The sequence below is a fragment of the Rhamphochromis sp. 'chilingali' genome, assembly GCF_963969265.1.
Source record: "Rhamphochromis sp. 'chilingali' genome assembly, chromosome: 2".
Taxonomy (NCBI): Eukaryota; Metazoa; Chordata; class Actinopteri; order Cichliformes; family Cichlidae; genus Rhamphochromis; species Rhamphochromis sp. 'chilingali'.
In genome coordinates, this window is record NC_137930.1 from 56,944,195 (window position 1) to 56,956,300 (window position 12,106).

The window sequence follows — 12,106 nt, forward strand, 5'->3', positions numbered from 1 at the left end:
GAGAGAGAGCGCATTCTTTAGAAGCCAGGGTCTCATCTTTTCCCATAAGAGCAGCACTACTGAGGTCATTTTCCCTGTGGGAGGTAATTATGACTCAAACACCCAAATGTATGCTTTTCTACTTGATGTAAAAACATGTGGGCCATAATAACTATAGGTCTATCTAGCTTCCTGTTAGTCACCAACTCTGTTGGCTTTTTCACACTTCTGCAAAATGTGAAGGCAAGTTGACAAATGCAGCAAAAGGACTGAAACTCAAATGCAACTTCTGTACCTCTCAGGGTCATTTTTGTAGAATATGGATGAACTACTTTGGAAAACTGACCAGTAACGTTTCCTTCAAACTGTAATATCCAGATATAGATCAGTATAAATTCAGGAGTAAGCAGTTTTGGAATGTAAATGAGTACAATCATTTGGCTGCTGTTGTTAAACAGGTTTTTTTTCTCTTTACTTTAGTTTGATTTATATCGTTATACAAACTGTAAAAAATGGGACTTGTAGTAGAGGTAGTACTTGGATGGTACTTCCCTGAAAACCTCCAAACCTGTGGAGATCTGTGCTCGCATAACAAAAAACTGAAGCTACACAAAAGTTGTTGCAGAGCTTTGTGTACACTTTGTGATGACCATATATGTCTGACTCTGACCTGAGAAGACCCTCGCCTTTTTGCAGAAGCAGAAAGCACATCACTTCCAACACTTTTCTGTTAAGCGTTCTGTGCACACGTCTTACCATAAGTGTATAAAATGTGCCCTATTGTGACATTGTACACATCAAAGCGGTCAAGTTATCTCCAGCTTGATCAACTGCCATGAAACAGTAAAACACTACTTCCACTTTAAAGTGGATCTTACACGCCGTTTCTTATTTTCTTCCATAGATTTAGCATTACAGTGGTGGATAATCATGTTAACCATGGCCAAAGTTTCAAATACTGTGGTCAGCACTGGATAGGTAATCCCACAGTGTCAGAGAGATAATATTCCTTATACAATGATCTCAGGCACAGTTCTTGCTAAGAACACAGAAGCCCCACCCACCTGCTTGTTTAAACCTTCTGTATGCAAAAGAAAGCTGGCTCAAGGTAGTGTCATATACCATGCATAACTGTTCTGTTATTTACTGTTTTGATGGTGAGGTTTTTGCTCTGTGAAACATGTGAATGGACGTCACACAGAGAAGGCTGGAAGTGAAATCAACTATCCGGTCGTTAAGTGATGACGTGAGGAATCCTACTTCCGGGCCTAAAGTAGTCTGCGTTTAATATGGCTTTTGTGTTGTTAACATGTTTAATGTTTTGTATTTTCTTCTATTTAATCTCAAAAAGCTCCTAAAACAGTCAGTGATCACTGTTGACCTCCCTCGGCTTTTATTACCGCTAATCATTTATTTAAGCTCAGTTTTTAAAACCTTAGGATGTAACTACAGCCCAGCCCATGCAGCAGTATATGAATGACTAACCTCGTATTGTGGATGGATTATCTCAGTTGTTCTCCTGGCTGAAGTTTGGTCCTTTTACAGCATCCTGCCATGCGATTACATTTGTTCCTGACCACCGAGAACACTCGCGTTAACTTTTATCGAGTGGAAAAAAAGTTAGCTTGTTTATATTATGCTAACATAGCTGTGTCGCTAGCGGTCACGTAGCACATCATTATATACCAGCTAGCCCAACTTCAGTAACCCTACAAACGTCACTGCTGTTTAGTTTTCTGTCTTCATTTATGTTGGAAGTGATAACAGAGCTGTACGTTTTAATTTGTTTCCAAAACCCCGCAGTCAGGACATGCTATATTGTATTTAGATAGAAGCTAGCGAGCTAACTTCCTGCTAACTTCTAACTCGTTAAATGCCATAAATTCTGTTTTCGTGGATGCCTGGATGTTAAACTCAATTGTTACACCTGGTAGAGCAGAACGCTGATCATTTTATTAAAGATGAAAGACTTTAGACAGTTTTTCAACTCTCAGTAATGCCATAGTGATCGTTTGATATATGGACCTGCAGCGGAGTTTAGGCCCAGGCACGGCTAGTGACGTCAGACTTAACGACCGGATAGTACCCATGCCCATCACTCAAGAAAACAAGATGCCCACTGCAGAAGTGCTGCTCACTGATGTGTTTTTGACAAAGTGGGTGTCTATGACAGCCACATCCAGCCAATGTTATTATTGTCATCTACCAGCTGAATGTGACAACACTGATGATGTGATGCAACTTTCTCTCTTTAGGTGGTGATACATACATTCTGTATTTTCGCTGAGGGTTGTTGAGAAGCCATCTGATGACCCACAGAACTGCCAGGACCAGACGGTGGGCTAGTCCATGACTTCAGAGGCAGCAGAGGAAAGGAAGACACTGGGGATGCAAAGAAGAGAATCCTGAAACACACAAAAACACTGAACATTAGCATCCAAAAAAAATTTCAGTTGGCGAGTCTGTGGAGCAAACTCTGTGACAATCAGCACTTCTTGGTTTTCAAGTATTGCTCACAAAGGTGTTTTTAGGTTCATTACCATGCTGCAAAATGAATGCATCTCCACAAAGATGCAAACCTGAACACGTCTCTGATGACTGGAGTGCTACTTCTCTCTTGTCAAGGTGGAGTGGATTTGAAGCAGGTGGCCAACTCCAGAGAAGGCAAATAAATGAATAAATAAATCATTTTGCAAGAGTGGTGAAGTGATTTAGAGACCACTACTCATTTTCCAAGACCACAACTAGACTATATTTTTGTTGATTTGGGGTGTTGCTATTTTCATTTTACAAATGTGGTTTGTGATAAAGTTGCTTTTCCACCTCTCTGTGACTAAAATGTGATTTAATTTTGTATTTACTTTACTTGTGATGCTTGTGCTTTGGACAGCTGACCCAGCATCCTTAAAAGTGCCATGCGCTGCCCACTTATGAACCTTAAGTCTAGCTACAAATGGGACCCATTTGCTAAGAATAATGATCCACTTTCTGTCACTCTCTGTCATGGTCCTGGGTCGTGCGACCCAGTGTTTTGTGTTTTAGCCTATTTTGATGTTTATTCTTTGTTTTAGGGTCACTAAGGCAGTCCAGCCATTTGTACATACTACCCGTGTATTAAGTCTCCCTTGCCCTTCGTGTGGTTATGTCATCTCCCCTGTACTACGTCTCCCCGGTTCATGTGTCTTGTCTAATCTCCATGTTTCCTGTTTTACTTTGAAAGTCTGTATTCACGGTCAGTGTATTCAGTTTCACTCCTTCTGTCCTGTCGTTAAGTTCATGTGTGTCAGCTGTGTTCCCATGTGTGGCCACTTCCCCTGATCATCCCTCATGTGTATTTAGTCTCTGTGTTTCATACAGTCTGTCTCGCGTCGTCTGTGTTATCTCCCCTACCCCTTGTCATAGTATCCCAGCCATAGTTTGTATTTTGCAGTCTAAATCTCATTAGAGTCATAGTTTCCCAGTCTATGTTCAGGTTTTCCCTCAGTTACTTTGTTGTTCTTTTCCATGAGTTTTTCAGCCATAATAAAAGGCTCGTTTTGGTTGGAATCCACTCCTGCATCCTCGTTTGTGTTCGCACCTGGGTCCACCACACACCTTTCCGCACGGTCTGCCTCCGCAGACCTTGACACTCTCACTTACTAACACCTATCACAACACTAATTAGTTAACAAGGTTTGACTGGAATAACAGGTGAACAACGGCTACAAATTAATTAACTTAAACAAATCTCTAGCAATTTAATCAATGCTTGAGTGGCATCTGATTCTTTTTCATATGCACTGCATGTGCCCTGAACTTTTATAGACATCACCCAGGAGAGCTGTGTGTGAACGCCTAGCGGCAACTTCCAGGGCTGAAAAATAAAGCCAACATGAGTGCCAAAAACTTGAGGCTGAGTCTAAAAGTGAGTCAACTGCCAAACACTCCAAATTAAAATGCCCAATGTAACGCATACTTCTGGATACTGGAGTAAGAGGCGTGGTTGCTTTGATTGACAGGCGTCCTGGCTTTACTTGCACTAATTAAAGTCAGTAAACTGGACCTCTGTCGATGGTCTTGGTGCCCTTGGGAGCATTTTTAATGGAATTATCTGACACATGGCTTACTGAGCGGTGAAGCCTGTCCAAGAAGTTTGTGCTTCAGCTTTCAAGAGTGAATTTCTAGTATTTTCCTCTGAATTACCTCTAATCGCCACAGATGTTTCCCTGTGTGTTGTATCTGTGGAGTTTAGTTAAGCAGCTTGGTACACAGGCATGCTGGTGTTACCCTCCCAACATTAGCAGTTTAGTGTTGGGTTGCAGATGTGTGATTAGGCAATATAGCATATGTACACAAGAAATGAGAGGACAGTAAGCAATAAGTCCCAGTTCAAATACAGCAGTGACTATTACGCTATCCTCCAATGGGTCACACCAACCAACGCCTCTCTCCACCCTTTCAGCACAGCACTGTGAAGTGCTGAGGAGTTAGTGTGAAAGCTAAGTGCTACTAAAATATCCTTCAGTGTCATGCATTATTCACATCAACAGAAGAAAGGTTCATAAACTCCATGTATCTTGTTTATTTGTACAAACTCAAAATTTGGCGAGAGCACTCTACGTTACCTCGAAATCTGAGACAATCCTCACTTTTAGTTTGAACTTGAATTTTTAATAAAAGGCACGTTGACCTCAGGTTATATGGAATTACAGCATTTAAGACAGGTATTGAATATGTCACCAATTTTCTAAGTAAATATATTTCTGAATGTGCTATTGACATTAAATCCTCACCAGATGTTGATAACAACCCATCGACTCCACTCAAGCATAGAAATCAGACTATCAAACCACAGATCTGAGCTGGTATCATGACTTCCTGTGCCTTTTTGCATCACCCTTTATTCATGTGTTAAATACATTTTTCCTTTGTCATTTCTCATTGTTACACATACCTTAACTGGCCATTTATGTCTGCCCTCCAGGTTTGATTTCTTTGCATGTGTGAATTTGATGGGTTACCAACATCTGTTGAGAATTTCATGCCAGTAGCACCTTTAGAAATACATTTGCTTAGAAAATTAGTGGCGTGTTCAATACTTATTTTGCTCAGTGTATATGGTTTGAAAAGAGGAGTCAAAGAAGCCATCTATGTCCACTGTGAACGACCCTCTTTGAACAGAGGTGGTGGCTTATGACACCAACTGTCTGCCATCTATAATCAAGTTTTGAGATCCCTTCCCAGATGCCTTAACGCCCACTGACATCCGGGGCCTTTTGACATCAGGAAATCACATGATAGGGTGGGGCTAGGTTTCACAATGAGTTCACCTGAAACCTTGGGTGATTGTGACCTACACCCATTTTCACACCTTGGCTCGTGTGATTAGTTAGAGGATTGTTAGCGGGTCTATTTCCCTCTTGGGGGGGACACTCCCATAGGGCTTATATCTGGGACTCTACCATTTAACCTTAGAACTGAAGAAGGTGAAGCATCGTCAAGCAACTTAAAGAAGTCCAGATGTTTTCTTTCCAAGCTCCTTAGACTACAATAACCTGGATGACTGAGAACCTTCACAGACAATGTATTTTAGACTTGTTAACAGTCACTCTCAAAGGTTCATGCTGGATCCTGACTAACTTTCAATAAAAGTGCATACTTCTGACCAAATGAATTACCACCTCTCCAATCTAATGCACTCTCCAGAGGGGTTCATCTGCCATTTACGATTAATAGCTCAAAATGTAAGTGTTAAAATTTGGAGTTGCTAAAAAACACTTGGGTATTAGGAGCCCACAAACAGACCATCAGTCTTACGATGAATGAATGGTGAAATGCTTTGCCGCCTCAGCTCCAGCTTTCCTTTGTTTATAATTCTTTCACTGGTGGATTGGTGACACTGACAGGAAAAAAAATCATTTTTGTCTAAGTAGATGTTCTTCTCTTTCACATCTGACTATGGGAAGCGTCGTATGGCATGACCAATCACAGAAGGTGCTTCCCATAGATTAAAAAAAAAAAAATCTCACTTGAATTTCAGAGAACTAGGGTTAGCTTGGTAACCTTAGAAAGCTTTATTTTAATAATATGCAATAATATTTTACAGTATTATTATAGCTGTTAATTCATGTCCAGAATACTTCTTTTGTTTCTAAAACTACTGAGAGGTTAAAAAAAAGACTTTTCATAGTTTCCAAAAGAAGCTCACCAGTCCCAATATATGTTGAGTACATGCTGAACTTTCGACGCCTGCTAATAAGTACCCTTTTATGCCAGTACTCTATATATCTGTCTCAGAGAGAAACTCGTTTGCTGCAAGCTGTATGTTCTGTAACTTTGATCTTGTGGTCTGAACACTTCTACTTGCAGGCTAGAAGTGAAAAAAAAAAACAAAAAAACTTGTGGTCTTGCAACAGCCACTATCTCTAAGTGTTTGTGTTCACTCTCCCTCAACTTTCGAGTAGCAGACAGATACGCAAATAACAGAATAGAGTCAAAGTGTGTATTTTAACTGCATTTACAAAACAAAATTAATTAGATATAGAGTTTAGCTCAGTTACAAGTTTTGATAGACAACAACTTAATTATTATCAACAGACCAACCCATGGAGTTGACGGATCCACCCTACAGAGAGTAATTCGTTCCTAATGTTTATAACTGAAATACCAAAGATGCTTTTTATTGGGTGGCATTTAAGATGATTTATCGAACTATACACCACCAGTAAATAAAGCTACCTGCGTGAATCCTTTACTTAACGGCCCTTATAGCCACTGAATTTTAATGAACCTTTTAAGAAATGCGGCATTATTTTTGAACTTATTTTTTTACCTCAACACTAAGCTAATACTCACACTCGGGGTCCCACTCACTACTTCCGTTGATATGTTCAACACTGCGTATTGGGTGATTAAAATGTGTGAAATTAGGTAACTGTGAGTGAATCTAAAAAAAAAAAAAACACCTAAGGAAAAAGTGCAGTTCTCTCTTTGCGAATAGTTAAATGGACAGGAAAAATCAATTCAACGCAATTTGTTCCACACAGATTATTTGTCATCTATTAAAGATGTCATTTTCCATAAATTACGCCATTATGTGAAAATGTGCCACCAGCCTCTTTTCTTTCCATGATGTGCATGTGTATGTAACCATTTTACAGCGAGATGATGAGTTATAGCTGAGATAATTGTCTCCATAGTGAGCGCTGATCGCCCACGTGCAAGGCTGATACACAGCAGGTGGGAGGTGAACATACTGTACAAACACTCACACTCTACTCTTTGCACTGCATCTGCTCCATAACTGGAAAATAGCCAGGCAGCAAACCCTATATGAGGTCAGCAGCAGTGCATGCATGTGCAGTTATGCTCTCAAACAGGATTTTCAAAAGCCTGCCCCTGTTCTGATTTAGATTTCCAGCTTTTTTAAATGTGATTTAATGTAGCTGTCAGATTACACAACCAATTGGTTACATGCTTTGCAGACTGTTAGATTTCATTAATTTTCAGTTTGTTCATGGGTTATATGGCCATAAAAATGCCCTGTCTGCTTCCACTTTGGATTTTGATTGCCTCCTCCTTACAGCATGCTTTCAACAACCACCAAGCACTGCTTCTAATCAGAGGAGAGCAAACACACATACGGTATACTATTCAGAGGAGGGAACAAAAAAAATACACATTACACAAGAAATACTCTATTTTGGTCCATTGATGGCATTGTCACTGGAAAAAATTGTATATATAAGTGGTAAAAAGAAAGAAAGGCTTTGTAAAGCTGATTTCACAATCCAGTACCTACCAATGACACTAGATGAATGTCAGTAATTTTTATAAGCTGCTTGTTATTACATCCAAAGAAATAATTTAGCATCAGGTGAAACTACATTGAAGAGAACTACACAGTTTGTATTACAACAGAAAATACTGTGCACTCGGCAGAATTGTAGCACAAAGCTGTCAATTTCCCATTAATTTCAAATATTAAATATTACGATTTTATGTTTATCTCTCAGAAGAAGACAGAAAACACACACGCAAACAAAGTCCAGGTTTGGTGCATGTTTTAACAAATTTTGCTCTTTAAAACAACATATAAACATCAGTATCCAAATTATCTGATGGCACTCTGGCTACGCAGGAAGACTGGCATGTCTTTCATTACCTCTCCATACTCCAAATCTAGCTTGGTTTGATCTGATTGGGCTGATCTGAAACATTCTTCTCTGAGAAGGTGATTCACGGCGCCATGTCACACATCACCAGCCTTCAGCTAGCTATGAGAAACAACCAGTTTTGCCTTCTCAGTTCATCGCCACCCATTAGAAAACCAAAAAAGGGGGGAAAGATTCCAATCTTTTTAATTAAAATGATCAAATTTCCCCATTGATGCATTATATCAGTATCATCCTTTTGATATTCACAAGTTAGTTAAAACTGCAAAGCCATAATTTCACGCCACACCTCCACACAGATCAACACTTGTCACATAGCTGTGTCTGAGTGTGCATGGGTCTGCGGTAGGCTGCCACAAACAATTATTTTGATAGTCGACTAGTCACCGATTATTTTTGCGATTAGTCGACTAATCAGATCATGCATCCATTGGACGTAAAACGTACAGCTTATCGCACCAGCATGCATCTGCTCTTATATAACTATCATTAGCTTGCAGCTTGAAGTGTTTAAGGTATGTGCTAACCAAAAATAAAGACAAGATGATAGTTTATTAAACTTGTTATTAAATTTGCAGATTGTCTCGGTGGAGTTTAATACACTCAGCCGTCTGCTCCTTGCTCCCTAATATATAACAGGACATTGGAGTAAATTCTCGATCATTTCACATTTCTGTTTAATCAGTTTTCTGCTTGATGTTTATTCAGCGGTGTAAAAACTATAACTTTAATCTCAGCCCAACCGATTTACTCAGGAACAAATAAAACATTGAAAAAAGCCAAACAATAACATTTTTAAGTTATCTAAGTGACTCATATATCATGTTTAACCTGAGTAGCGAAAGACCGTGGGAGGTCTGAAAACAATGTGCCGGGAGTTCGGTGTTCTCACCGGCTCTAGTGAGCCGTGAACCCCCGACTAGCTACCGAGGTGGTGGGTAACAGACGTCTCCGAAAACGTCAGAGCACTTTTGCAAATATGCGGTGTCTTGATAAATCGAGCCAACATTTGAAGTTTACACAGCTACATTCTCGCCTTAAAATATCTTAAAAGTTTATTTCGTGACCCAGAAAGAGTTATATTAAAACGAAGTAGCTGCCGCCATTGTTGGAAACTGGTGATGGCAGCTACATTGTACATTGTAGCCACAGCCACCCTGGCTGAGCCACGCTATGAATTCTGGGATAGGTTGGGCCACGAAGGATACACCCGACCCATCCTTCAAATCTGGGGAAAAGGAGGACGCATTTATCGGCCGCATTTGTCAGAGTCTTCGAATTCGGACAGCCTTCGTTGCGTTGCTGTGACGTAATCGGCCTACAAATACGGCCTCTGAAGGATGCGGCCCCTGAATTTGGACACAACTATGATACCGGAGACTGCTTCTTCTTCTTCTTCTTCTTCAGTGTTTAACGGCAGCTGGCATCCTTGTAGATGCATTTCTGCCATCTTCTTTTTCAGTCCGTTATTACACTCTTAAATCCTACTACTTCTTCCTGCATCTTTCAGCATCTTACAAAGTTTCAAACGACGTGTCGACTATTAAATTAGCCATCGACGATTTTGATAGTTGACGTAATCGTGACTAGTCAACTAATCGTGGCAGCCCTAGTCTGCACCACACAAGCTTATGCCTTGTCTTCTGTATGATTTGGACTTCATGTGTGTGCATGTAAATATTCGTGTGTGCGTATGTGTAGTTTTTAAGCTTGACATGATGAATGAGAGATAGATCAAACTGTAAGAGTGCAGATTTTCTCAGAGTAGAAACTTGTCCTGAAGCCCACCGTACCTTATCCACTTCTCACTCTTGGGATCTTAATTAATAAAATGACAATCACGTTGGTACAGCTTAAAACTAGACATTAAACTCATCAGGAAAATATTTATTGAAGACACGGATCAAAGGAGTTAAGGCATAATTTCCTGAAGGCCAAACCATTAGAAAGAATGTAGGATTAAGGCATGTTTTGCATAAACAGCCAAAGTTAAGAGAGCAAAGTTTCTGAGCAATGTTTTTCATCTACTTTCTCACCAGCTCTGCTCTTTCCCTCTTCTCCGTCACGTTTGTGTCAGCATCTAACACTTTCTATTTTACCGACTGAGCTACTATCTGTGCACTGTTGTTTACCCTAATAACGTTATCCATCTTAGGATCCTGAGGTTTAAAGTCATTAGAGTTAACGTCACTGGTACGTTTGTTTGCACATTTGGCATCTGCTAACTTTCCCGAAACAGCAGATGCCGAAAGTGCAAACTAAAGAGTTTGTAACCTCACAGAGAGAGGAATCGAGAGCACGCCAGGCGTTGTCCTAGTCGACTGTCGGCCCACCTCTGCAGCGCTTCTGCATAGTTGCTCCTCACTAGTGCAAAATTTGGGCTAAACTCTATAATATTGCTGTGGTAACTTCCCAAAATAAAAGTGCTAGAATATTTTTTGGTCCTTTTGTCTTTTTTTTGGTAAGACAATCTAGCTCATAAAGGAACGTGAGGGAGAGAGTGAGGGGGCAAAGACACACAGAAAACAACCCAGGGTGCACTCAAAGGAGGCTGCAGGAGGGGCTTGGCTTTGCTATAGGGATACCTGTAAAGGTGCTAGATTTATGAGATCTTAATTATGCACTATCTACAATCCTGCACTTATATTCATGCATCAACTACAAAAGCACATTTACATGTAATTTTCATGTGGACGTGTCAATATTGAGGTAAAGACAAGTAATTCTTCACTGTCAAAGCAATGGTGTTTGCAACTGAGCTATCATTAGCTAGCTATCTAAGGCCTCAGTCTCATAGGCCAAAAGAACAATCAGTAACCTACTGACATGCTCTGGTTGGTAGGAAAAATGTGTATTCTCCATCCAGTTGGCCAGTGGTTGCTGGCTGTCACTGGGGCAACCAAGCAACCTCTAGGAATCACTTAGCAATTGGAATCCATGAGCAATTGAGCAATGAGCAACTCCCCAATGAGCAGTGGTTACCAGGGGGATCCCTGACTGTTCTCTGAGCTTGCGTGACTGGTGCTTTAGCAAACAGTTTCATAGCTATTCCCAGCAACCACTCCAGAATCAGTTGGGGAATACTCACTTCCTTTAGCCATGTGTGACAGGGGCCTATCACCGATCCATCAGCTACCAGTTTCAGGGTCCCTGTAGTCAGCCCTGTTGGCCAGTACTGACAAGGCAGTAGCAGTACATCTGATACATTCTCCTCTTAGAAGTTGATTTATGGCACCAGGTCACACATCACCAGCCTTCAGCTAGCTATGACAAAGTTCATCGCCTTAACATTGGTTTCCACCTAATACGAAAAGAATTCAACATTTTTAGTCTGACGATGGTGGATGAAACCTTTTTATAAAGACTTAGTGTGACATGGTGACAATGTACTGCTAAACTTGCCAATGGCAGAACATCTGGTGTCAGTCTTCAACCCAACGCCAGCATGAGAGGAGACTGTTTTTCTTTTTCTTTTCTCTTTATAAATGTACATATAAATGATCAACTTTGATTTACAATTTCTTCTGATCTGATCTTTGTTTTTCTGCTGATTGCTCATTGTGCGATGTGTCTTCTTGTTAAAGAAAACTGACTGATTGGCTCAAACAAAGATTTTTGGTCGATAAACATTTGTTACTGTTGCAAAGAAAATGACATTCATAAATAAATAACAATGCAATCACAGAGGCTGACTCAGCGCATACTGCTCATAAACAACCTGTTCACTATATACACTGAACAAAAATATAAAGGCAACACTTTTGTTTTTGCTCCCATTCCCCATGGGATGGACGTAGAGACCTAAAATTCATTCCAGATACACAATATAACCATCCCTCCCAAACAGTGGTCACAAATCAGTCCAAATGTGTGGTAGTGGGCACATCTGCCATATTGCGATAATCCATCCCACCTCACAGGTGTGCCACATCAGGATGCTGATCTGACATCATGAGTAGTGCACAGGTCTACCT

The 12,106-nt window shown here is 40.4% G+C and overlaps 1 protein-coding gene across 4 annotated transcripts in view; it reads right to left on the reverse strand.

Annotated features, from left to right (window-relative positions):
- The window catches only part of otud7a (OTU deubiquitinase 7A), a 45,923-nt gene that overhangs the window by 21,228 nt on the left and 12,589 nt on the right, over nt 1-12,106 (reverse strand). For 3 of the 4 annotated variants that reach the window (XM_080874396.1, XM_080874397.1, XM_080874395.1), the window contains exon 3: nt 2,249-2,384. The gene's annotated coding sequence lies outside the window, so the exon portion shown is untranslated. The remainder of the gene's footprint in view (nt 1-2,248; nt 2,385-12,106) is intronic. The other variant, XM_080874398.1, reaches the window with a different exon arrangement.